A 22,920-nucleotide genomic window follows, 5' to 3' on the forward strand; every position below is an offset into this window, starting at 1 on the left:
TCTCTGAACAGACAGAACCTGGTGATAATTAGGAGGAAATCCACACTTTATTTTTATACTTCTTACACACTCTTGCCTAAACAACCATTTTGCATCTCCTGCTGTAGCAGAAGAGCAATAATTTTAGAAATTAAAAAAAAATGTAACAGCTTGTTGTGTACATTTTTGTTTGTATACTCATCTGAAGACATGCCAAGGTCTGTGTCAGTTGTAAGACAAGCTTTGAAATGCCGATATCACAAGACCACGTATGGACAGAAGTTATTAGAGAGGCATGTGTGAATTCAGTATGAATATACAGTTCAGCTTCTGCCAGTATTGAATTCTTCGCTGTCATTACTCAAGGGAATTGCCATCAAGTGGAAGAGCGCTTCGCAGGGTCAGGGTCTTTTCTTAGGTGAAAAACTTGAGTGTGTTTAATTTCAGGAGGGTGAATAATCTGTGCAAACCTTCCTATGCTTCAAATTATGCGTGCACAGAATTTTATTCCTGTATTCACCAAGAATTTTTTGTCCATCATACCTTCCTTCTTGCAGCTTGCAGGTGTGTGTGTGCACACTGGGTGTGCTTGGCAGTCTCTGTCAGGATCTGACCAAAGTCTCCTCAGAAATGTTCAGAAGCTATTCTGACGTTAAGGAGAAGTGGTCTGGAGGAAAACCAAGCTTTTTATTCCACCATTGTAACAGATCAGTCTTTGTTTCAAACGGAAGGGGCTGGGTGGTGCTGCTATTAATCATATTAGTTGATTGGAAGTGGCATTGGGTTCCACATCCAGAGATTTCCTTGATGTTTTGCAATCACAGTGTCTGGACTCAGCTCAGCTCCTACAAGGGCACTAAAATAAACTGACAGACATTTGCAGGACTGTCGCACACAGCACTTCCAAAACTGAGCTTAGGTAGCTAAATAGCAGTCAAACTCTCTTCAATGTTAACATATTAACAGTAATGGTAAAAATGTGATTTTTTTGGGGGGAAGATATTGTATTGTTCACCTCATGTCAGCAAAGCCAGTATTCACTTCCATTTATCCCAACCAGAAATGGATAACACCTTTTCTTGAGTGGATTTAATGGGAAAGACATACTCTGTTCACAGGTGTTTGATAATTGAACAGTCACTTTTAAAATATATTTTATTGATGTCAGTTTACACATTTGCTAGCTTTTTTGTTTTTAAATGTTATCCTGCTGTGCTGCTATTTCTCTAGTGCTGTTTTTCTAGCGTTGTTTAATGGTGAATCATGAACATTAACTTTATATATGTGTAATGCTTTATATATATATACATATGTATTTATATAAAAATCTGGGTGGTGGCAGGGAGAGACTTACTCTGTCTGCTCCATCTTTTGTTTTGATCTAGTTGCTATAGAAATGCTAAGATCGATTTTGACATAATAAAATACTACAAATTACATTGTCGGATTACCTCATTACAGAGGGCTGGCACTTTGGATTGCAACATTGCTGAAATGAAAAGCGTGAACACTACAGGAATTTCTGCTCTATGGAAAAATGTTATTTTTGGATTCTTCAGGAAGGCGTGCACATAAAACCGCTGGTTCCCTGGTGAGTGACTGGTCACTGAGACCAGCAGAACTTTCGTCTTAATTTTTGGTTGTGGTGGGTGATGTCATATTTGGCCCTACGTTTCCTCTAAGCTGCAACTGGCATCTCACTGACAAAAGCCTTCATGTTTTTTCTGTTAAACACTTATGCAACTGGTTTCTTACAGCAAGAATGATGGAGTGAGTCTTTTCTTCTTCCTTTTTTTGGTGTCATCGATTACCTATGTGCCTTTGATACTGACATAACTAACATTGTTTTAGTGATTTGCCCGCTCTGATCAAATAGGGAATATTGCACTATGCCTTATGGTCTCAAAACCAGTTAAAGTTAGAAACAACCGAACAAAGTTTAGTTCATTAGCAGTGGCAAGTGTGCTTTTTGAACAAGCAGCTTTGGGCTGGAGTCTCCCTTGCAGGGGAGGTCTCTGTGCTGCATGGAGATGACTGTGAAATCTCGAGTTGCTGCAGGTTTCTGTTTCATGCCGATATAAATTACACAAGTTTACATGTGAATATGGGCCTTACTTGAAGAAGTTTTGCAGTCTGAGTCAGGAAAATGTCTTGTGCTCTAACTACTGGTAGAATTTTATTGCTGTGTTGGTAAAATACATGTTTAGTACTAGGTTTTATTTACAAAACCATTTATACGTTGGTATTATTTGTACACAGGGAGATGATCTGTGTGATTTGGCAAACGGTTTAGTCATTCTGTTTTTCTTCTAGTCAAGAATATTCCTCTTGCTATATCTAATCTAGAGCTGTAAATTGCAGCAGAGGTACAAATCCAAAACAAACATTTTCAGGTATTTGAATGGAGTAGAGCCCCAATTTCCATTTCGGTCCTTTCTGTGTTGTCCAATTTGTTAAACTCAAGTGGTCCCATGTGCAAGTAGCATGACTGCCAGAAGCACTCTCCAGCCATCTGCTTTTTTGGTAAGTCTTTGATTATTTCTTTGTCCATTTTTCTGTCCAAAATTAGAACTGGCAACTCAATTAGTTGATTAATATTGTATTTTTTATAATTTAACATTTCCAGCTTATGGCTAGGAAATGGCAGCAAGGTAATAAAAAGCACAAGAAATGAACTTTCCTGTTGAATTCCAACTGTACTATGGTGGAGCTTTTTTACCACGTCGTGTCAGCCTTTCAAGAGTAGCGAGAGAAATAAATGGGAAAAGTTTTACCATTTGTGGGTAATGTCAGACTGGAAGGGACATGGCAGCCTGCATTAACTTGGTGAGCTGGCTTGGAAATGCAAAGAACTGCCAGGCACTGATAGATTCACAAGAGAGCTGAACTCAGAAGCTAAAACTGCGTTTAAATCTGAACCAAACCATGCAGTAGGGGAACAAAAGTTCATAAAGCAGGAAGCTGGTTCAAAACCTGATGGGAGAGGCTCTGATCTGTGTCCTACAACTGGATGGGGCATGTGCCCATATGTCTCAGCTGAAGCCTGAGGTCCTGGGATTCTTCACCAAGAAGGGCTGAAGCCTGGTCCTGGGTTGGGATCCGGGGTGGACACGAGGAGGTGCTCCAGGCTCTTGCTGGCTCTTCCTCCTGGTTCAGGGCTTCAGAAGGAACCTCTAGATCTTTCAGAGCCCCTGGTACATTTGGGCTGACGTGTAGAATTTAACACTGTGGTGGTGAAGGGAAAGTTGACTTTAAGGGGGCGGCCGAGGGGACTCCAGAGTTTCAGTGCATGTTGTGGGCAGAGATTTCTATATATCTGTGGCTTCACGTTTTCAGCTTCAGTTCACAAGTGGCATCAGTTGACAGAAACTCAGAGGTTTTAAACACTTAAGATATTCTCCTGGACAAACAAACGCTGCAAGAGAAGCAGAAGGTAGATGAGAACTACAGATCGTTGCCTGTGTATTTGCTGTGTTTAACTACCTAATGCATGAAGTGGTGCTTTTGGGTCTGTGCATGCTGGGTCTGCTCTCGATGGAAGCCAGAGAAGATAGTAATGGGTGTGCCCTGTAATGCAGAATTGGCCAGGGAGATTGCATGATATAAAACACAACTTACTCATTTGTTTACTGGTGGTTGGTTGGTTGTTTTCCTGTTTTTAAATAAATTATATCAGAATTTTGGGCTGATCAGCAGCATCTTGTGAAAGTGCAACAGCTTTGCAGGATAATGATTGAAGGTTTGGTCCTTCCAGCAACCACTTGGAAGTGCTGTGCTGACGGGGTGAGAAGGAAAAGTGCTCTTTCTTTGGTGCAGTCCCACGTTGTAAAATGTGTCGTATTTAGATGTTACTGCTGGGGAGAACAGCCGGTCACAGGACACAACCTCTCAGTCCGTACATTCATCCTTGTCATTTCTGTTACTGCGTAGACAAAGGGAAAATGTTCATTTTGGATCATAAAGGCCTCTGGAAAGTGATACTGACATAACTGATGCATTTCAAGAATTGTCCTCTTATTGTGTAGGCGACCTTGGTTTTCATGGTATTATGTGGAAAATCAGAAGTTCACATAAATCTGGTGTTTTCGGGGATGCTGTTGAGGGTGGGCTGTTCTGCTTTGGCCTATCTGGCTGCTCTGCGTCTCTTGATTTGCAGGCTGCTAATGGCTCGCGGTGCTCAGAGCTGTCAGGATGGAGAAAAGGCAGGCACCATTTCCAAATACACAAATGCTCAACACATAAAAAATATTTTTGTTTTAAATTATAATAAGGGGGAGGGATAGGGAAAGGGGAGTAATTTAGCGAGTGGGGATGTGGTGGGAGCCAGCCAGGCTGGGGTTTGCTAATATCTGAACTAGGCTGTTGAAAAATGTTCTAAATCTGTCGGAAGGCCCTGAAAGCTCAACTGTGCCCAGTTTAAGTTAGCGGTGACAGGATTGGTCCCTCTATTACTTTTTTATGTGGTGTTATAAATTACTTTCCCATATTTCCAAAGACATTAACGAATCTTTTCAAAGCACATTGTGAAATCATTGTATGTGTTACTTAAACTACTTATCCATATGTACAATAGGTTAATACAATATATGGGCTTTTTCCTTTTGTTTTGCTTTTACAAAAAACTGGCAAACTAAAAATCATTCCTCCCCACTTTGATTTTTTTCAGGTAAAATGATGGCAGATATACTCAGTTCAGTTTCATATAACATACTGCTTATTGGAAGAACAAATTTAGCTCTCTTCCCTTTTACTGTAAGCTTGGTTTTGATTTTTTACGTATCTGTAATTTCCCTTAAACTGTTTATAAACAGATTACAAATGCAGTTTTTTGCCATCTGACTCTATTAATAATCAGAGCTCTATGGGTTCTTCAGGAGTCCGTCAAGTAGGAACAAACTACATGGTAAACAAACGTCTCCAAAGTCTTCTTGCTGTACGGATATTCACTGCATTGTTTAGTTATTCCTTAGAGCATTCTGCCTTTACTTGGAGTGTCAGGGTTTTAACCACTAATTGTTATTTCCAGGAAGAATATTTTATTTAACTCCTTTAGGGTATAAAAAATTCAACTCACTTCACCTGCAGAAAACTAACCTGGGGGAAAAAAGTGAGGATTTTCTGTGCAGTTAACAGGTTGAGTGTGCTCAGTGAAGCTCTGGTAAATGTTGAAACCAGCGTAAAGGAGAAGTGAGGATGGTGTGATGGGGAGTTCTGCTGGAAAAGAGAAGAGAAGGCTGTGGGAGTGTTGAGCTGTTACACCAGCTGCAAAATGAAAAATTGCCCATAGCATCAAGAAGATGAAAATCTGATCAATGCGAGTCTTGGCTGAAAACAGCCCCATAATGTTCTTCTGTCTTTCCAGAGATGGGTGGGTAGAATAACCTGGAAAGGTTTTTGCTGCATGGATGGTAAGAAAAGGCAAGCAGAGAAATAATTAAAAACGCGATTTTTCAGTGTGGATGGGCAGACCTTGGGAGGATCTGTGTGTCCAAGTTACAGACCTTCAGCCCAGATCGTGAATTACTTTTCATTTTGGTGAGCAGTTGCTTACATGAGGATTCAGTCACCGCCAGTGGGATGTCTCGTGAGGGTCAGAACTTCTCAGTCAAACCTAATTGCTCACTAGGTAGAGCATGTTTTCTGCTTTGGTTTTGAATGTAGTTTACTGGCAACTGGTAAAATAGTCTTCTCATGTAAGGAAAAAATAGAGTTTACTTGTACACACGTTCCACAGAAATTCTGGTTTCTAATACTTTTTGGGTGTATAGAACCATTCGGAAGTTAGATGTGAATCAAGAGACCCCTGACGTTGTTTTTGAGCTATAGTCTTGTTGATTAGAGTATATTTTTGGAATTCTAGCTTTGTAAGGTGGATTTTGGACAGACAGTTGGCTGTTCCCAGTCTTACACCTCATGCTCTCTTTGCGTTGGGATGTGAACCACTGCCAGGTCTCCACCTCAGGGACATGCCGTTATCACTTGGATATCAGGTGGTAAAACGGGCTCTGGTAGGACAAGAGCTGTGGAAAAAAAGAAGCAAGAAATCATTGATAAACTTATTTCTGTGAACACTGACAAACTTTGTTATTTACTCCACAGGAAAAATACACTGGGTTAAAGGTTTAAAATGTGCAGTTAAGAGCTGACTTAGAGCAAGGGACGATGGTGGAATTTGAGACCTTAATGTTTTTGTTATCTGTGTTCGCTTTGGATGCATAAGGAACAGATTAACTTCAAAAAAAGGAAAAAACCCACGATGTCCATCCCAAATACTGTTGCAACCTATGACTGCCTTGTGACAACACTGCAGTGTCGGCTGGTGTCACAAAAGAAACAATCTGCAAGAAATGAAGGGTTTCAGAAGTGATGAACATGCTTTTAATGCTTTCTTCCCTCTCTACATAAAATTCAGGCACTTTTCTTCTTGGTTATGTGCTGATTGGTGATAACCTTTTCATGAACTGTCCTGGGTGTTATGCTTTCACCTGTTAAAATAAATGACATTTATTAAAAAAAACAGTAACAATAACACCAAGCCCATATTGTTTTAGGGCATAAATCTACCACTTCAATTGCATGAACCTGTCAGTGAATTTCTGACACCAAGTTATGTTATTTAATGAGTGTTATTAGGTAGTTCTGTCACTTAATAGGATTGAGGGTTGGAAATGCCATGTAATATCACTTCACTGGAGAAAAAATCAACAAACAGCCCTCACTAAAAACCTCACGTCCCCTTTGATGTCGGTCAGACCTGCTGTCACTTCAGAAAGGAACCCGCTAGGGCTGTTTTCACAGGGCTACAGCTGCCATTTGAGGAGAGGCAACAGTTATTCTTGGCAATTTTACATTAGGGACACCCAAAAAAAAATTTCTCCCACCATCTGACCGAGAATGAAGAAACAGAATAGTTATGGCAAAAGGCCCTGAGCAGGCTTATGTCTGTAAAACATCATCTAGTTCAAAGAAATGGGGAATATAGACTCCGCACGTCAGAAAAATGCTAATGGCCACTATTGTCACGTGTTGTTATTTACATTCAGGTATCTCCCAAAATGCCTGGGTCAGTTCTGGGTTACTTTGTCCACCACAGAATTAGAGAGAATCGGTTTTTGTTCTGAAGAATTTCTGGTGATTGTGCAGTTGTGTGTCTCCAGGCATCCATCTGGTTGCCCTGTACATGAGCTGAGGCTGCATCTTCACAGGAACAAGTGCCAATGTGTCATGGAGGAAAAGTGGAGAAAGGAGGATGGAGACTCGTAGCAGAAGTTTTATTTCAGATATTAGTTTGCAGATTCATGTCAATGGGCAGCTTAAAGCCACCAAAGCGTAATCTCTTGGTGTTTTTTCCCCTGTGAGAAAAACTTTTTTCTGCTGAGAAAATTCTCCACCTCATTGGGAAAATGAACATCAACTACGGGAGCTACTGACGAGTGCAAAAAGAAGGAATATCCTCCACTTAACAATCCTTGATGAACACTCAGCATTGAGTGTGGTTGGTGACACTGTTCTGCTTTGATCCAGAAAGTCACATTCTCATTTTGATGCTGATGTGCAAAGTGCAGCAAAGGAACTAATTTCCCTCTGTAGCAGTTGAGCAATTTAAGTGGGGTTAAAAAAGGTAAAGTTAGATCCCCTTGGAAAATTAAATGGAAAAAGGTGTTTTCCCATGAGACTCACTTCTAAGTCCCCATGAGGGTTCAGGGGGTAACCACACCTGTAATTGGTCGTATAGTCACACGCGTCTTTAGATCTTTTCTCAGGACAAGCTGTGTTTGCTTCTGACCTGGGCAGAAACCTTTTCTTTAAATTGCAGTTGCACTTCTGAGTGATCTAGGTTACGGAGTATTTTGTCTGTATGAGATTGCTCTGGGATCCTTGTTTGAGCGTATGTAGGAGACAAACTAGCAAACGGATCTCGGAAAAGGGATGGGCAGGAGCCATGTCTGTGTTTCCAGGCTGTGGATGGTGAAAAGGGTGAGTCTGTGTTCTCTGAACTTTGAATTTCCCATGGGTACAGCACTGTGTTATGATACGCAGGACGCAGTCAGTACCTTCTGACGCCTGTGTGCGACGGGAGATAAACTCCCAAATCATTTGGAATAAGGGGAGCTGTAACATTATATCCAGATCAGTTGTATTGGTTTGCTTCTGCTAAACCTACCCACGTAGTGGGCAAAATGAAAAATGCTGGATAAAAGGTGAAATGGCTATAACAAAATACCAATTAAAGACATCAAAACCTTTTAAAAGCTAGGTAGGCTGCATGTAAGGTATTGTAAGTGCCACGCGTGTGTACCTAAAGTCAAGGAAAATTCCAGAAGTGAAATACGGCTCCCCTGAAGTCCCTGACAGAAATCTCTCTCACTTCGGAGCAGTCAGGATTTCATCACAGATCCCACTGAGCCCATTTCAGGCTTGACGTGTTACATACAGTGGGAATGAAAAAGTCATGTGCAACAGATTCAATTTTTAGAAAGAGATCTGGAAGCTTGGTAGTGGGTGTTCTTCAGTCCCAAGACGTACTTACGGGGTTAAGGTACAATCAACCTTTTCCTGCAACAAATCCGATTTGTCATTACTTGAATAAGTGCTGATAGACACCTGGAGAGAAGTTAAATCCCCAACATAACTTGGTGAGATAATAACAATGACAATGCTTAAAAAGTGAATTAGGCTGTAATTTCCCTATTTCTTCCCGTATGATGACTGTTTTCCGTATTCTATGGCAGATTTTGGTAATACAACTGGATCAAGGGACTGAGGGTCTTTTTGTCCCTCTTTTTGACCCTTTTGGACTTTTTCCATTTTATTCTAGATCCTTCAGTGTTGCAGATCTTCGGGTGCATTTTTTTATTCAAGTTGTCATCTGTCTGTTAATTACTATGTGTCCAATTCACAGTGTTTCCAAGTGGGATTTGTGACTTGAGAAGAAAGTGGGTTATGCAAGAAATGGCTTTGGCTTTATCAAGATTATTGAACAGTGTGTGCTCTATTGCGGCCAAAGACACTCAGGCTGCATTAGAATTGTCCTGTGGATCAAAATGATTTATGCATGTTGAGGAAGAAGGGCAAGTCCCAGGGTTTGAATCCTCAGTATAAAGAAGGTTTATTAGGGATTTTCTGTGGAAAAAAAGTGCGATGTCTAATCTCAGGGAGAAATTGTTGTAGATCATGCACAAATATCTCCACTTCAGGCATATCCAGGTTAAACATACACCTATTTCCTTTGAAACACAAATATTACTATTTGACACTTGTTTTGGTTCTTTCACATGAGAAAGCATTCAGTGTGTCCAGTAAAACAAAAACACTGATATGCAAGACCTCACCTTGACCGGATCACCTTGATAAAACCACACTTAATATGACTTCATTCCCAAAATACATTTTAATAAGGAGATGAGATTTAAGTGTCCTTTGTCATCCTTGTACATCAGAGACTTCGAGCAGCGTATCGGTGCCCGTACAGCGACGTGCAAGGTGATCTCCCCTCCTGGGCAGGGGGTGTCTGTGTGGGAAGGCATGAGGGGGAGCTGTCCGGCAGCGAGCGGTGCCGAACCTGCCAAGGCTTTATTCCTGGCCTCGTTCTGGAAAAAAACATTCATGGGATTTCAATGGGATTTTTAAAAGTGGGAGCTGATGTAGCAGAGGGGACCAATTGGAATTTGAGAGAAGGGAATATAGGTGTATTCTATTTCTTAAGTGAATAAGCAAAAGCTGTAGAACCAAGCACTCTGGAACATGAAATTATTTTACTTTGAATCCCTAAATTTCCCATGTTACGCCATTTCCGTTTAAAGTCTTCTATTTCTTAAAAAGACATAACACTTTGGAAAAGCAGTAGGATACCCAGAGTGTAAAATGTACTCTTGCTCCCTCGCTCCCACTGGTATATCCATGAAAACTCAGGGATCACATTTTGCACAGAGGAGAAGGGTCTGTCTGGTGTCTTCAGACTGCTGGACACCGGGGGAACACGCTCCGCTCAGGTTGCTGTGTTAAAAACCATCTAAAACTGCACAGATGTTTCTCAGATACAATTACGCTCGGATAGTTTCACAAACAGTGGAATTGGTGCAATTTGTGGTGGTGTGTCGGGAAGGTGCTCACAAAAGTGAGCAAGGAAGCTGTTATACGGTCGCTTCATCTTCAGGTAAGTGTCAGCAAAGGGGTATTCCCGTCCCTCTCTCTTCGAGCCCCAGGTGTTTGTCCTGCTGCCCCCTTGCTCCAGCACTAGTCTTCAAGTCAACGACCTGCATGAGAAAACTGATCCAGCTATAAACTAGCCAGACTATTAATAAATAAATACAAAATCCCCAACTTAGGCCAGGCTGAAGTGCCTCTGCACTTTGCAGCTCATAGGAGTAAAAGTCAGGGCAGGACTGTTAAAATTTGCCCATGAAGATCTAGGAGGGAGACATGCTAAGAAATGAATCATGCAAAGTTCAAAAGCCCCAAAAGAACCTTCTTCCTGCATCGGTAACTTTGCCAAGATGAACGTCTGAAGTCTGTGTGCACGGCCATTGCCCGGTGCAGTTTCTTCCATGTGGGAGCTTCTCCCTGCTGCAGTATATTAGCATTTTTCTCCATGGGCACAGGCTGGGATAGACAGGTTCCTTCACATTCTAGTGCACATGCATGAGAACAGCCTTCAGGAGGAACGCCGAGACACCACAGACTTCAGTCGGAACAGCTTTGGTGTGGGAACCTCGATCAACTGCTCCGTAAGGCTTTGGCCGCCTGCCCGGTTCTCTGCTGCTGCAGTTCTCGGGATGGCCTTGTGCAGAAGCTGGTGACAATTTATAGCTTGTGTGTTGGGAAACAGCATTTGTGTAAATGCCTTTTTTCTGGATAACTGGGAAATTTGGAGTCTTCTGGGACTTTTGGGTGGAAACGCTTCAGATATTTATTTTTTCCCTTTGAAGCAACAAGGCAATGCTCCCACTACTTGTATCCTAAGTAGGAATCATTTACGTTTTGGAAGGCTTTTGTTTCAGACATTCTGTATAAAAGGAACAAAAATATAAGTTTGAACCTTCATCTCTTCCCAAACATCCTTGATCGAGTGTATTAACACACTGATCTTTTTAGTTGTGCTTTAAGATGGAGGTTCTGGCTACTAAAAATGCAGCGCTGCTTCCAGATGCTGCCGTGCGTATTGATCCCTGGTAGTGAGAGACCCCGAGCAGAGCAGAACTTTTCGTAAGAGCGGAGCTGTTAGCGTGAGATTCCTGGCTCCCTTCCAGGCCGCCTGCGTGATATTTCCTCTGCAGTTTCAATCGGATTAGATATTCATCTTCTCTTCCTGTTCCAAACCGTTGTTTAGTGTTGATGTGTCCTCTTAAACCGCTGCCAAGTTCCAGCGCAGTGGTGGAGAAGCCGGTCCTACATCTAGGCTGGGATTTTTAGACTTTTGGAGAAATTTAACCCTTTGTCCCCATTGGAATCGGTGGCATGTACGCACCTAAATCTCGAAATGGTTTTGAAAATCACGGCACTGCAGCTCCAAGCCCAATTCCAGCCTGTTCCCCTCTGCGAGCTGCAGCCCGAGTCTTTATATAAACTCTTTGGGAATGCCTGCAGCTTTGGGCCCATCTGAACAGGGTACAGAGAAACTTAGAAAATGCTAAGAGAGGCAAAAATCTAAATATTGTATTAATAAAAATGAATATTAAATGTTATAGTGCGTAAGTGTTCAGCATATATGCTTTTGATAGGTTACTGTATATATGATTAGGTGTATAACGTCTAATTAAAAACCTAGGGTATATGAGCGGGGGGTTAATTTTTCCCTGGAAATGTAAGTGGCAAAAAGGGTTTCATAAATGGCTATTGTTTTCCAAAAGGATCAGATTTCTTGTGCTGTTTAGTTTTTTTTCTAAATCCTTGGAGATACACTATATACATACACCAGAGTTAGTTATCCACATAGATTTCATTTATTTCTGTTTGCCTGCTCACTGCAAACTCATTACTTGCCAGGAAAGTCCTCTGTTGACACAAAAAGGCACTGGGGAAATACAATTTTTTTTTTACAATAAGGTCTTGTATTCATATGAAATGTTTCTCATTGGTAAAACAAAATAAAGAACCCAGAAACACTAGCATGCAGAAGTTCACAGCTTCTTACCTAGCACATGTGCCGTAGCACAGGGGACCTTAGAGCCACATAATGAGGAACAAAATACATTTTAAAAACGTAATGACAGGACCGACGGTGTGATGACTTGGAAAAACTTTTAAAACTCATTGTCTGAGAGTGGGAAGGTGAATAACTCTAATAAGCTGTGAAATTTACCTTTAGAACAACACGTTTAGTTCCTTTAAGCTTGAGCCTTTGTTTCATTGAAAGGGCTCTGCTGGTTTCTAAGGCAGGGAGTTAGGAGGCAAAAGGGAATTCAGGCTTAACTTGGTAAGGGATCTGTATCTACAAATGTATGTAGCAATAAAAAAACACTCGCAAACAAACATGCAAAACCTTCCCCCAAATCCTCAACCTTTTCCATAGAAGAGATGTCAGCTTTTGCCATAGTTGTTATAACGACATTTTAATTCCAAATAGGGCTGCAGCCTTCTGTTCCTGTGGCCTGGGAAGCACCGGTGTGTGTATATTCTGCAGGGGAAAAAAAAAGAAATCTGTGCTGATGTAGCTCTGGTGTCAGTGTGTAAAACACTAACTGTGGATGAAGCTGCTTTAATCCTCTTTCGCAGCCTCAGAAAGACCAGACTCTTCTGTTTGTTTCTGCGTGGCTGTGTGAAGAGATGACCGTGGAGAGACATAAGTGAGTGAGTTTCACACAGAAATCAAACCCAGGGTCATTTTCTTCTCTGGCAGGTCTGTGATTTGAGGCCAGCTTTGAAGAAATGCTGTCTTCGGCATGTAAGCGTAAGTCGCAAAGGGAAGCATTTCGTCAGGAGAACAGAGGCATTTTTTCCACTGAAGTAAATTAAAGCCTAAATTAAAGCAGCCTCAAGGTGCAGCCATGTGCTTAGTAACACCACACAAAGGCTCAGTGATCGTAAACTCACAGAAAAACTGAGTTTGGAAAGATCTCTGTAGGCCTGGACTTGAACCATCTGCTCGGAACTAACTTGCAAGCTAGATGAAGTTGTGCGGGGTATTACTAATCGAGTTTTGAAAAGCCAAAGCTGGAGGTTATTTTACAATCTCTCTGGTCCCTGTTCCAGCGCTGAGCCACTGCCACCATCAGGAACTTTCTCCTTATGTCCAGGCAGGATTTTCTATATCATGTCATTGTCTCCCATCCTTTTGCTGAGAACTGTCTGATTCCATCACCTCAACCTCTCATGCAGGTGAAGAGCAGTACGGTGTCACCTCATCCTTCTCTTCCTCAGGCTGAACAAGCCCTCAGCTTCTCCTTGTCAGCCCCAACCCTCTCAGTGGCCATCAGAGAGAACCCTTCTGTTCTGATGATGAACATCACATGGTATTCCAGAGGGCCCAAATCTGGCCACAGCGTTGGAGTTTTGGCCTCATGAGTACTGAGTAGGGGAATAATGGCAATTCTTTCTGCATATTTTCATCCTCTCAGTGTCTGTGTGCTTGCGAGTAGCATGCGATGGGATGAGAGGAGATGGCTTCAAGTTGCACCAGGGGAGGTTGAGGTTGAATTTGGGGAACAATTTCTTCCCCAAAGGGCTGTGGGGCATTGGAACAGGCTGCCCAGGGCAGTGGTGGAGTCACCATCCCTGGAGGGGTTGAACAGACGGAGATGAGGTTCTCAGGGACATGGGGCAGTGCCAGGGGTGGGTTAACAGTAGGACTTGATGTCTTGAGGATCACTTCCAACAGAAATGATTTTATGATTTTGTTTCCTTCTGCCACAGCCAGTATAAAAGCTGTGTTGCTTCTGCTCGGTGGCTGCTGCAGCTTATCTTGGCTGGGCTGTGGGATCTGTGCCTGAGGGTGCTTTAGATCTGCAGATCTAAGTGTTTTATTCACGTCACATGCATGGGGTAAGTCAGAGAGCTCGGGGTGATGACCATTTGCTGGGAGTCCTATGACCATGGTGGGATTAAGGAAACACAGCGGGGTGAGAGCAGCCCCATTGCAGGCAGAGCTGTACGACTCGAGCATTCGCTTCTGCAGGGACCTGGAAAAAATGCCATTCAGAAGAAAGTCCTCTCTGTCTCGGAGCATTTTTCTAGCTGTTGGACTATTGTCGCTTGTACACGAACTGTGCGTAGCCTGAAGATACAGCATCACTCAGGAGAATTAGCAAATATAAAAGAGATTGGTCTTTTCCTCCCTCTTCTTCTCCCTTGAGCCTGTGGCTGACAGATTAAATGATTCTCCAGTCCTTGAGCATCCTTTTCCAACTCTCCTCAAAGCCAGAATAAGCACTGTACTTTTAACATCATCTGGGAAATATACCCTTAAAAGAGAGTTTAGATTCTGGCAGCAAATAAACATTTTTTCTGTTCAATTCCCCCTTTTTTTTTTGAGTGTGAACCAGGTATTCCGACTCAGCTGGGAGTACCGGAGTGAGTATTTGGTGACCAATGCCCAAGTTCACAGCCCCTTTCTCCTGACTGAAACTGGGTTGGGAGGATCCACATGTAAAATAGTGCACGCACTGTTCTGGAGCCGAGCATGCTACTCACTGCTAAATTTACAGAGAAGAAAGGCACTGCGTGCCAAAATTACATAAATTCCACTGGTTTCCTATAGACTAAACCTCATATTCACTAGGTGTGATTACCTCATGCTCACCTCTGCACCTGGGGAGCGCACAAGGCCAAGAGACAGACAGGCCGAGCCAGGAGAAAGCTTCCTGGTTCCTGAAATCGCTTTGCTCATTCAGTGAAACGGCGTGTGCATGGTGCCTGAGTTCAGGGCAGGGGCACGCGCGGTGATTTGGAGCTCTGCCTTTGTGCTTTGTGCAGGTTCAGCCCCTCCAGCACCCACCGACATGAGCTCCTGAGCAAAGGGGCGAGAGCCGTTGTGTGTGTCCCAGCTTCTCCACCACAAGCACACGTGGTGGAAACCTGTTTTGCTACCATGACTCTGTTATATGCTGCTATGGTGGTGCACAAGCTCTTCTTCCTTCTCACATCTCCATCTGAACATGTTGGTCCTGTTCACGGGACGAGACATGAGGTTTTCTGCAGTGAAGGGTGGCAGGTGCTGGTAGAGAATAATGACCAAGTCAGGCAAACTTCATTAGTTACAAGAAGTGCTTTTTCAGCCCAAACAGGGTTTTTCACAGTCATTTTTTGTTTCCATTAAAATTTGTTTTGGCAAATGAAATCTTCATAGGTTTTCTTTCTAAATCAAAATAACTCTTCAAGAAAAACAAGAACCCATTTAACTTCCATTAAATAAAACTTATTGTCTTCCTCAGCTCTCCTGAGAGCTTAAAGGTATGACTACTCTTTACATGGAACAGAAAGATGATCTGTAATAAGGACCACTGTGTTTTCATTTCTATCTGCTCCATTTTTGCAAGGTATTTTGAGCTGAGTGATGTCTGAGACAGCAGGAAATCAGGTCAGGCTGCAAGACTTGCTGTCTACAGGGGAAATGCTGCAAGGCTGTTCCTGAAAGCACCAGAATCCCCTGAAGGTACCCATAGGTCCCTAAATCCAGGTGGCAGGTGTCTCCGGAGCCTGCAGCTTGCCCAGCCACACTCTGGTGGTGGGTGATTGGAGGATGCACAGTTCCTTCACACTCATGACACCGGTTCTCTAATGGAAAAGTTGTTTTTTCCTGGTCTCGTTTGTCTGTGTATCCGTCTCCCTCCCTCTAAAATGCTGAAGCTGTTCACCAAAAAGAATGTATCTCTCTCCAGGTTTTGCCGTACAAAGAAACTGCACTGATGAGGGAGACGCCAGAAATGTTTTGGTGGTGACGTGGTCTCACACCTTGGTAGACACACAAGAATCCACCCGTGCATGAAGCACTGTAATGTCTCGACCACAGGCTGTGTCATAAAGCAAAATCCATCCAAGTTTCCTTAATTCCAGTGTTCGTGAACTGTTGGGTTTACTTTCGCTCCTAAACATTTTTGCCACACCTTCCCTCTCTATACTCTTTTCAGTCCTTCCTGGAAATATAGCTAAGCCATTAATTAAATCACTTAATGGGAGCGTCAAGATAGTTACAGGATATAACAAGTGATCCCATTACTGTGACCGTTGTCCTGCCTTCCCCAGTCCCCACCCACCTCTTTCATTTTCGCTCCCCTGGCCTGTTGTATCATGTCTCCATGGAAGATTACCATTTCAAGGCAAAGACTGTGCCATTGTTTCCTGAGAACCACCCAGGATAGCTAAGGGGAGCTCAAGTAATAATAACTGTTGTTAATAGTGTGGTAGAGGGTGGAATTTGGCTGCCGGATCCTTTTTGTGCGGAGGGCCTTTCTGAGATACGTTGCTGTGCTTCAGTGTGTTCTTGCCCTTGGAAAACCCGGAGCAGATGGGCTTCTCCTCAGTTTTTAATGTTCCTCATCCTGAAAATATTTTTGAGCTTGAAAATCTCATTTGAAGTGAACTCCTGCTATCTCTGTGGCAAGTACATTTGTCCATAGCTGGATCTGCCACCAGGTTATCACAAAGTCCTGGGGAGTCCTGGCCCAAGAACTGCTGAATGATGATTGTTCAGAACAAGTGTATTTTCTTGCTCAGAAACTGCTTGAGGATCAGTGAGACTGAGTAGAGACACAGAGGTGCAGGTGTGTGTGTATCTACCACTGCTCCGCAAGTCTTGCCTACCCTGGCAAGCAAGAATATTTTTACATAATTGACTTAATTAGCCCAATGGAACTAGCGATTGTGCAATAAACTGAATATACAAGCTGTTTTCTAGAAGAATGAAGCTGGATATGTTAACTTGGTTAAAAGCTTTTCTTTAGTCATCTGCCAAACACTTGACTTGTTTTATATCGTGATTTGATAAAGAAATGACATCATGAATACAATAAAAACAAATAATTTCTATGTAAATCAGTGGAGCTTCTACATGGATCATTTTAATGATTGCCCTCCAGCTCTCTTTTTCTTTCAAACAGTGTCTTCACATCCAGTAGTAACTGTTCATTCATTTATTTAGGATTGGTTTGGACTTGATAAAGGAAACAAAAAGGACAAAACCTTTCACAAGCTTTAGAATCCAAACAAATCAATTATTGTATTGTCTTTTATCAGGTTCTTGCAGTTTTGTTTACTGTTTATCATTTTAATTTTATCCTGAGTTTTTGAGGTTTGGAACACAAAGTATTATTTTATCATTGTTAACATTTTGCAATACCCCGCGTATTTTATGCTTTCGATGTCTCTCACAGTTCACATAATCTGTTCATTAAAATGTGGGGTTTGCAGTATCATCTGAAGTCAGATGAAATTTGACTTGAGCTCCTATATCCATCGGGGAGAGTTTCCTATCAATGAGAATGGAACTGAGTCTTTTGACCTCTTTTCCTGACTATGCCTGTCTGACTCTTGTAATTTAATTAACTCTTTAGCAGTTGCTGCAAAACAGGGATGATTATTTTATCCTCACAAAGGAGTGTTAAAAAGTTTAATTGAACTGTGCCTTTAAAGTACTTTCCTTAATACTCTGCAAAAGATGTGTGAATGTATCTCACATGCATTGCATGTGAGTAGTTTTATACCAAGAGCGTTAAGTGAACCTATGCTTTGGAAAAGGTCTTTGTGTGCATCTCCACTCATGGCAGTATTTTATGACAACTCACTTCTTTGAGTCAGAAAGGTAAATGTGGCAATTAATGTGTTTTTGTGCTTGAAAGCCAAAGCTCTGCAATTAACAGTATTGTGCAGGTGATAATTAAGGTTGTTCTATATCATGTGTCTAGTGGCTGATAATATGGACAATCCAAGCTGCCCGGTCATAGCTGATATTTCAGGCAAGGGCAGTGAGGGAGCTTGGATGGTTTAAAAAAAAGATGATGTAGTCATGCAGGAATGCAGTCATCTGAAAAGTACCTATGATAGATGGGGAAAAAATGCTTCATTCTTCCATAACTCGGTCTGTCTAATGGTTCCCTGTGATCAACATAACACATGTCAAAAACTGAGTTTACGTGGACCAAGACTTGGCAGGTTTTACTGCCAAAGCATCAGCCATCTAGTGATGTGAAGAGCTGGCAAGGTGCTCAGGCTGGCACCACACTTAGGTGATAATTTATGGCTACCTGTAATCTCCCCTAAATAGAAACCAGTCATATTCTCACTAGGGAAGCTAGAAATGACCAGACAATGTGAGTTCAGCCAAACCAAGACTTCATATAACTTTACAAAAGACAAATGCTCTCTGGTACTGACATTAACAATGGTAGGGGCTTGTAGAAAGTGTTGGGCTTTAGGTTTCATTTCTTTTAATATTGTTTGCTTGTGTAATTTCAGAAACTGGCAATTTATAGGACCTGAAACAGAGTTTTAACTCTTGGACTTTGATTCTGTTTACTTCAAGCATAAAAAAGCCTGAGGAGCAGCCCAAGCCGCCGCGGTACCGTACAGCAGTGTTGGTGCACGGGTGGACGCTGACAACCCCCAGTGTGCGCCGTACTGGAATTGTCAGTCACTGGCGCGATCTGTGGTTGTGCTGCCCAGTTCCTGCAGACACTCTCGTGCCGCACCCTGTGGTTTGACATCGCTCTGCCCGTCCCCGGCTCCACTCTGGGAGGTACGTGAGAGTTTGCAGGGTCTGCTCACAGGCCACCCCACCACCCTGGGGATGCTTTTCCATCTCAGCACAGGGTTGCAGCTCATCAGAGCAGGAGGTGCTGAATCTGGGGAACATTTGTGCTTTGGGAGAAAAAATCTGGTGATCTTTAGTGAGAGCAGGGGTTGATCTAAGTCCTTATACTGCGACTATGCCACCTTACATGGCTGAAGTCTTCCAGGAACAGGTCTGATGCTTTCGGTGAGATCAGATAAGGTCCCATGGCTGTCAGCAAGGAGTAAGATGGAGTTCTCTGTTCAGAGGTTCTCAATCTCCCCAGTCAAAGATTTAGTATTCCCATAGCTGGCGGTGTAGAGAATTGGAATGTTATTGCCTGCCTGTAATCACACACTGAAGTTAACAGATCCATGCCGAGAATCTCAGTTTAGATCTACCTTTTCCTTGAACCTGATTTATTCATCTGCTGCGGTCAAGGATTCCACACGAAATTTTCTTAATTCTGTGGGTGCTGATGTCTAATTTTGGTCTGAGCTGTTCTCTGCTCTGCCCGTCGGTCTGTATGTGCTGTTTATCTTTGCACATATGCATAGCTATACCCTATAATTTATGAAAGTTCTTTGTTACCCTCTGAAGAGAGTGCAATACTGTGAGGGAGCAGCGTCTCTTTATTGTTTATATACAGAAGTACAATACATATTTTAGGTATCACTGAAACTCAGATCATTAATTCCATGAAGTTTAACCAGTGAGGAAATTGTTCTTGTTTCACAATTCTTTGTGTTTTATTAATTTCTTTTTTGTGGACCAGCAGCTTCAATCTTCTCTCTCTCTCCCTTTTCTTTTTTTCTTTTTATTTTCTTTTTTTTTTTTTTTTTTTTTTGGTAACTGTTAAGCAATTCCACCTGGAGATGTACAAAGCAAATCCTGCAAATCTCCCTATCCAATATTAAAAACATCTAAAGGAGGGGAGACACCGTTGAAATATTTTGACTTATGTTTAGGAATGAACACGGAGATTGGATTTCTTCAACAAAATAGTCTTTGTAGTTTCAGGAGTGGCCCAATGGACGATTCTCAATGCAATGGAAGTGTGGAAAATACGTTTTACCAGGCAGTGGAATGAAACAACTTCTTTAAAACTGTTAGTAGAGTTGAAGCCATGTGAAAAAGATCTTAAAAGCAGAAGGGACAGTGGCAGCTGCCACTGAGTTTGTTAATTGTGGAAGTTCTCTCCCACTGATGACATTTGAAAAGATGCTTTTCCTTGCAAAGGGGAAAAATCTGTTTCTCATGTAAGTTAATACTTAACCTAAGATACACAGTAGAAACACTTTATCAAAAATAGGATAGAGGCAAGGGGTAGAAAGATTGGCTTACGCATCCATGGTGGAAACAAGGTGATACTTTTGAATCAAGTAGAATGTTGGTCTTGGGTTGAAGATATTGTATAAGAAGCATGAGATCATTTGTGTGTGTGTGTATGTAAACCTATATATGTAATTAGTAACTGTTTCTAGTACATTATGTTTTTGGCAATGCTGGCCTTGGCATTATTATCCTCATCCTTGTTTATTTTAAGATGCTTGAGAGGGTAGCCATGCTACATTGAGTTTAGTACTTGTTTCATGTTAACTTGTGGAAAAATGCTCTAGTTACACTTCCAGACTCCTTTGTACCGCACCTGCCATCCCATCAGTCCTACAGCGCAGTGCTCCTGTGGTTCTTTTTTAAGGTAAAGATGGAATGTTAAAGCAAATAACTATCTGAAGCAAACCTACAGAATAGCCTGGCTGATACAGCAGGCTTATACGTCTGCTTGATGTGCAATGAAAACTGAAGTCTGATGTCATATGAGCATTGTCAGAGGAGTGAAAAGGAGCAGGTGAGCACTTAGTTGTACTATTGAAATATCACCATGTCTTTGCTGAAATGTAGGCAGTATGCGAAGTTCTGTGGTTCTTTGTGCCTTAAAGGAAAACCTTATAACTTGTTTTCCTTCATGTTGCCATAACACTTTGTATCTTAGCAATAAATATTGGGTAAATTTAGTGTTATCACAAGAAATTTGTGCTCTGGAGATTTACTGTTCCACTCCCACAGTACCTTTAAACCCCACATCACTGATAGGACAGCAGCTCCTGGCCTACATTAGGACCAATTTACCTCATTTCCTCTGCTTCAGCAAAGTGAGATTGAAGAGGTTAGAAAAATAACAAACATCAAACCAGGAGGAAAGCTGTTGCTAACCCCTGTGTGTAATAAGTTACCCTGCAGAACCAGCCCAAAGGGTTCTGCTCAGAGGACGTGAGGGGAAATCGTTCTTCTTTATAGTGCTAAGCAGGACCCTCTTAAATCCATGTTTGTCACTGTTGTCATGTCTCATCTGGGTGTCTTTAACATGAAATAAAACACCGCCATGTTAAGGACCAAAAGAAGCGGAAAATGCACTCATCTGCGTCCCTGACTCGTGCCAAAGAATTTTTCATTCCCACCTCAGCTCTAATTTGAGATGTGTTAAATAAAAATCTCCAGGAGAGTATCCAGAATAGATAGGCATGTTTAGGTCAGTGTACTACTTGGCATTGCCATGGACCTCATCTCTAATTACTAAAGAAATAGTGAGTTAGTGAGTTAAAATACACAGAGACTGTGACCTAAATCATTTCCATTCTGGATACCGGCCTGAAATAAAGAGGGCTTTTCATTAGCATGGCACAGATTTAGTGTCGTGGGACGTAGAGTTTGTGCTTCGGAGGAAGTGCGGTCAATGGGCCATTAAGTTTTGCAACAGGAGGCCGGCATCTTCTAATCTCAGTGTTGTTGACAATAAATATTGGGGAATAGCTTAATATAGATTCGTGATAGCCATGCTAAAGTCATTCGAGTAAACTCAGACTTGTAATACTAAGAATGTGCACACACTGCATTCACATAATGGAGGGATCATTTGCAGGTCCCAAAGGAAATCTTTCCTTTCAGCCCTGGAAGATGAGAAACCGTCTGGGAACTCTAACCCAACGAACAGATTGAATGGCAACTACTTGTGTTGTGGGAATTTGCTTTTCTCCTGTTGAAAATCAAATGTTAAAATTAGAAAACAGTTCCTGAATTTTGGCAGTTCCCCATTTAAGAACAAGTAAGCAAACAAACCTCCAAACCAAGATTTGAACCTTCTGAAACCCTTCAGGGTGTGCGTGTCGGAGGAGCAGCCAGCGGGACGCAGCAAGCGAGGTGATGGAGCAGCGGGGTCCCCGGAGCAGGGCTGCACTGTTTAATGTACCAGGGCCTATGAATCGCACTGGAGTGCTTTAGGTTGCCACTTTTGGGGCCGTCATTTGAGGTGGTTATATATTAATAACTCCACAGGGCCGTACGGAAGCAGCCTGTACCCTGTTGGTGCGTGTCAGGGTGGCGGTGGCCCTGCAGCCTCCTCCAGCCCGTCTGTTTGTGTGTGCATCTGAGGGAAGCCACACGAAACACATGAGAACTGCTCATTTAACTAGACACGTGTCTTTTCCACATTATTAATATGCTCATATTTACAGAGTGCAGTTGGGCGTCCAGGTCTGAGGGATAAGCTTTGAAAGCCTTTGCCCTCACCGCTAAAAAACCTTTGCATTTCTTTTCATATTTTTAACCTTTCCTGGGGAAAGTTTTCAGGTGTGTCCACCCAATGTTTGCTTGCAAACTCTTCAGCTGTCACCTCCCTGAAGCACACAAGGCTGGCAGAGGTGTCGTTCTGTGGTATTACAGCTACTGGGCTGTCTTGTGCTGTATGAACAGTCTCTGTGGTGCCAGGTACCTGACAGCAAAGCTGTCAGTGGCAGCGCTACTCCCTGGTTAGCAGCTATGCAGAATATTGTTTCTTCCTTTTTATTCTCCATATGGCGAAGGTTGTACTTGCAGCATGCTGTGAAAACCCTAATCGGGAGATGGAATGACTTATTTGCCATGTGTTTTTGTGATTTTCATCAGATTTTGATCTGAATGCTTCTCTGAGTGTTTTTTTCCCAATGTCTTCAATCAAAAGGGGTGTGTTTTTACTCTCAGTTAAAGGTGCAAGTTATTAGCTCAGGATTGTCTTGTAGAATAAATATATTTAAAAAATAAAGTAAATGAATAAGGGTACCTAGGCTGAAACAGGTAAATCTAAATTTTTGCAATTTGTATCGTTGAACACTTGAATACAGTGGCATGTGCTTGACAGACTCTGGACCAGCCATCTGTTCAAGGCTAAGACCAGCCTCTCTGTTTTCATGTTTCAAACTTATTGC

At 42.2% G+C, this 22,920-nt stretch overlaps 1 protein-coding gene across 4 annotated transcripts in view; it reads left to right on the forward strand.

The window, feature by feature from the left end:
* ZWILCH (zwilch kinetochore protein) overlaps positions 1–22,920 on the forward strand; it is a 191,715-nt gene that overhangs the window by 68,286 nt on the left and 100,509 nt on the right. For all 4 annotated transcript variants that reach the window (XR_010475233.1, XR_010475230.1, XR_010475232.1 and 1 more), the window contains one exon: positions 1,441–1,570. The gene's annotated coding sequence lies outside the window, so the exon portion shown is untranslated. The remainder of the gene's footprint in view (positions 1–1,440; positions 1,571–22,920) is intronic.

The sequence above is a fragment of the Columba livia genome, chromosome 11 (assembly GCF_036013475.1).
Source record: "Columba livia isolate bColLiv1 breed racing homer chromosome 11, bColLiv1.pat.W.v2, whole genome shotgun sequence".
NCBI classification, from domain to species: Eukaryota; Metazoa; Chordata; class Aves; order Columbiformes; family Columbidae; genus Columba; species Columba livia.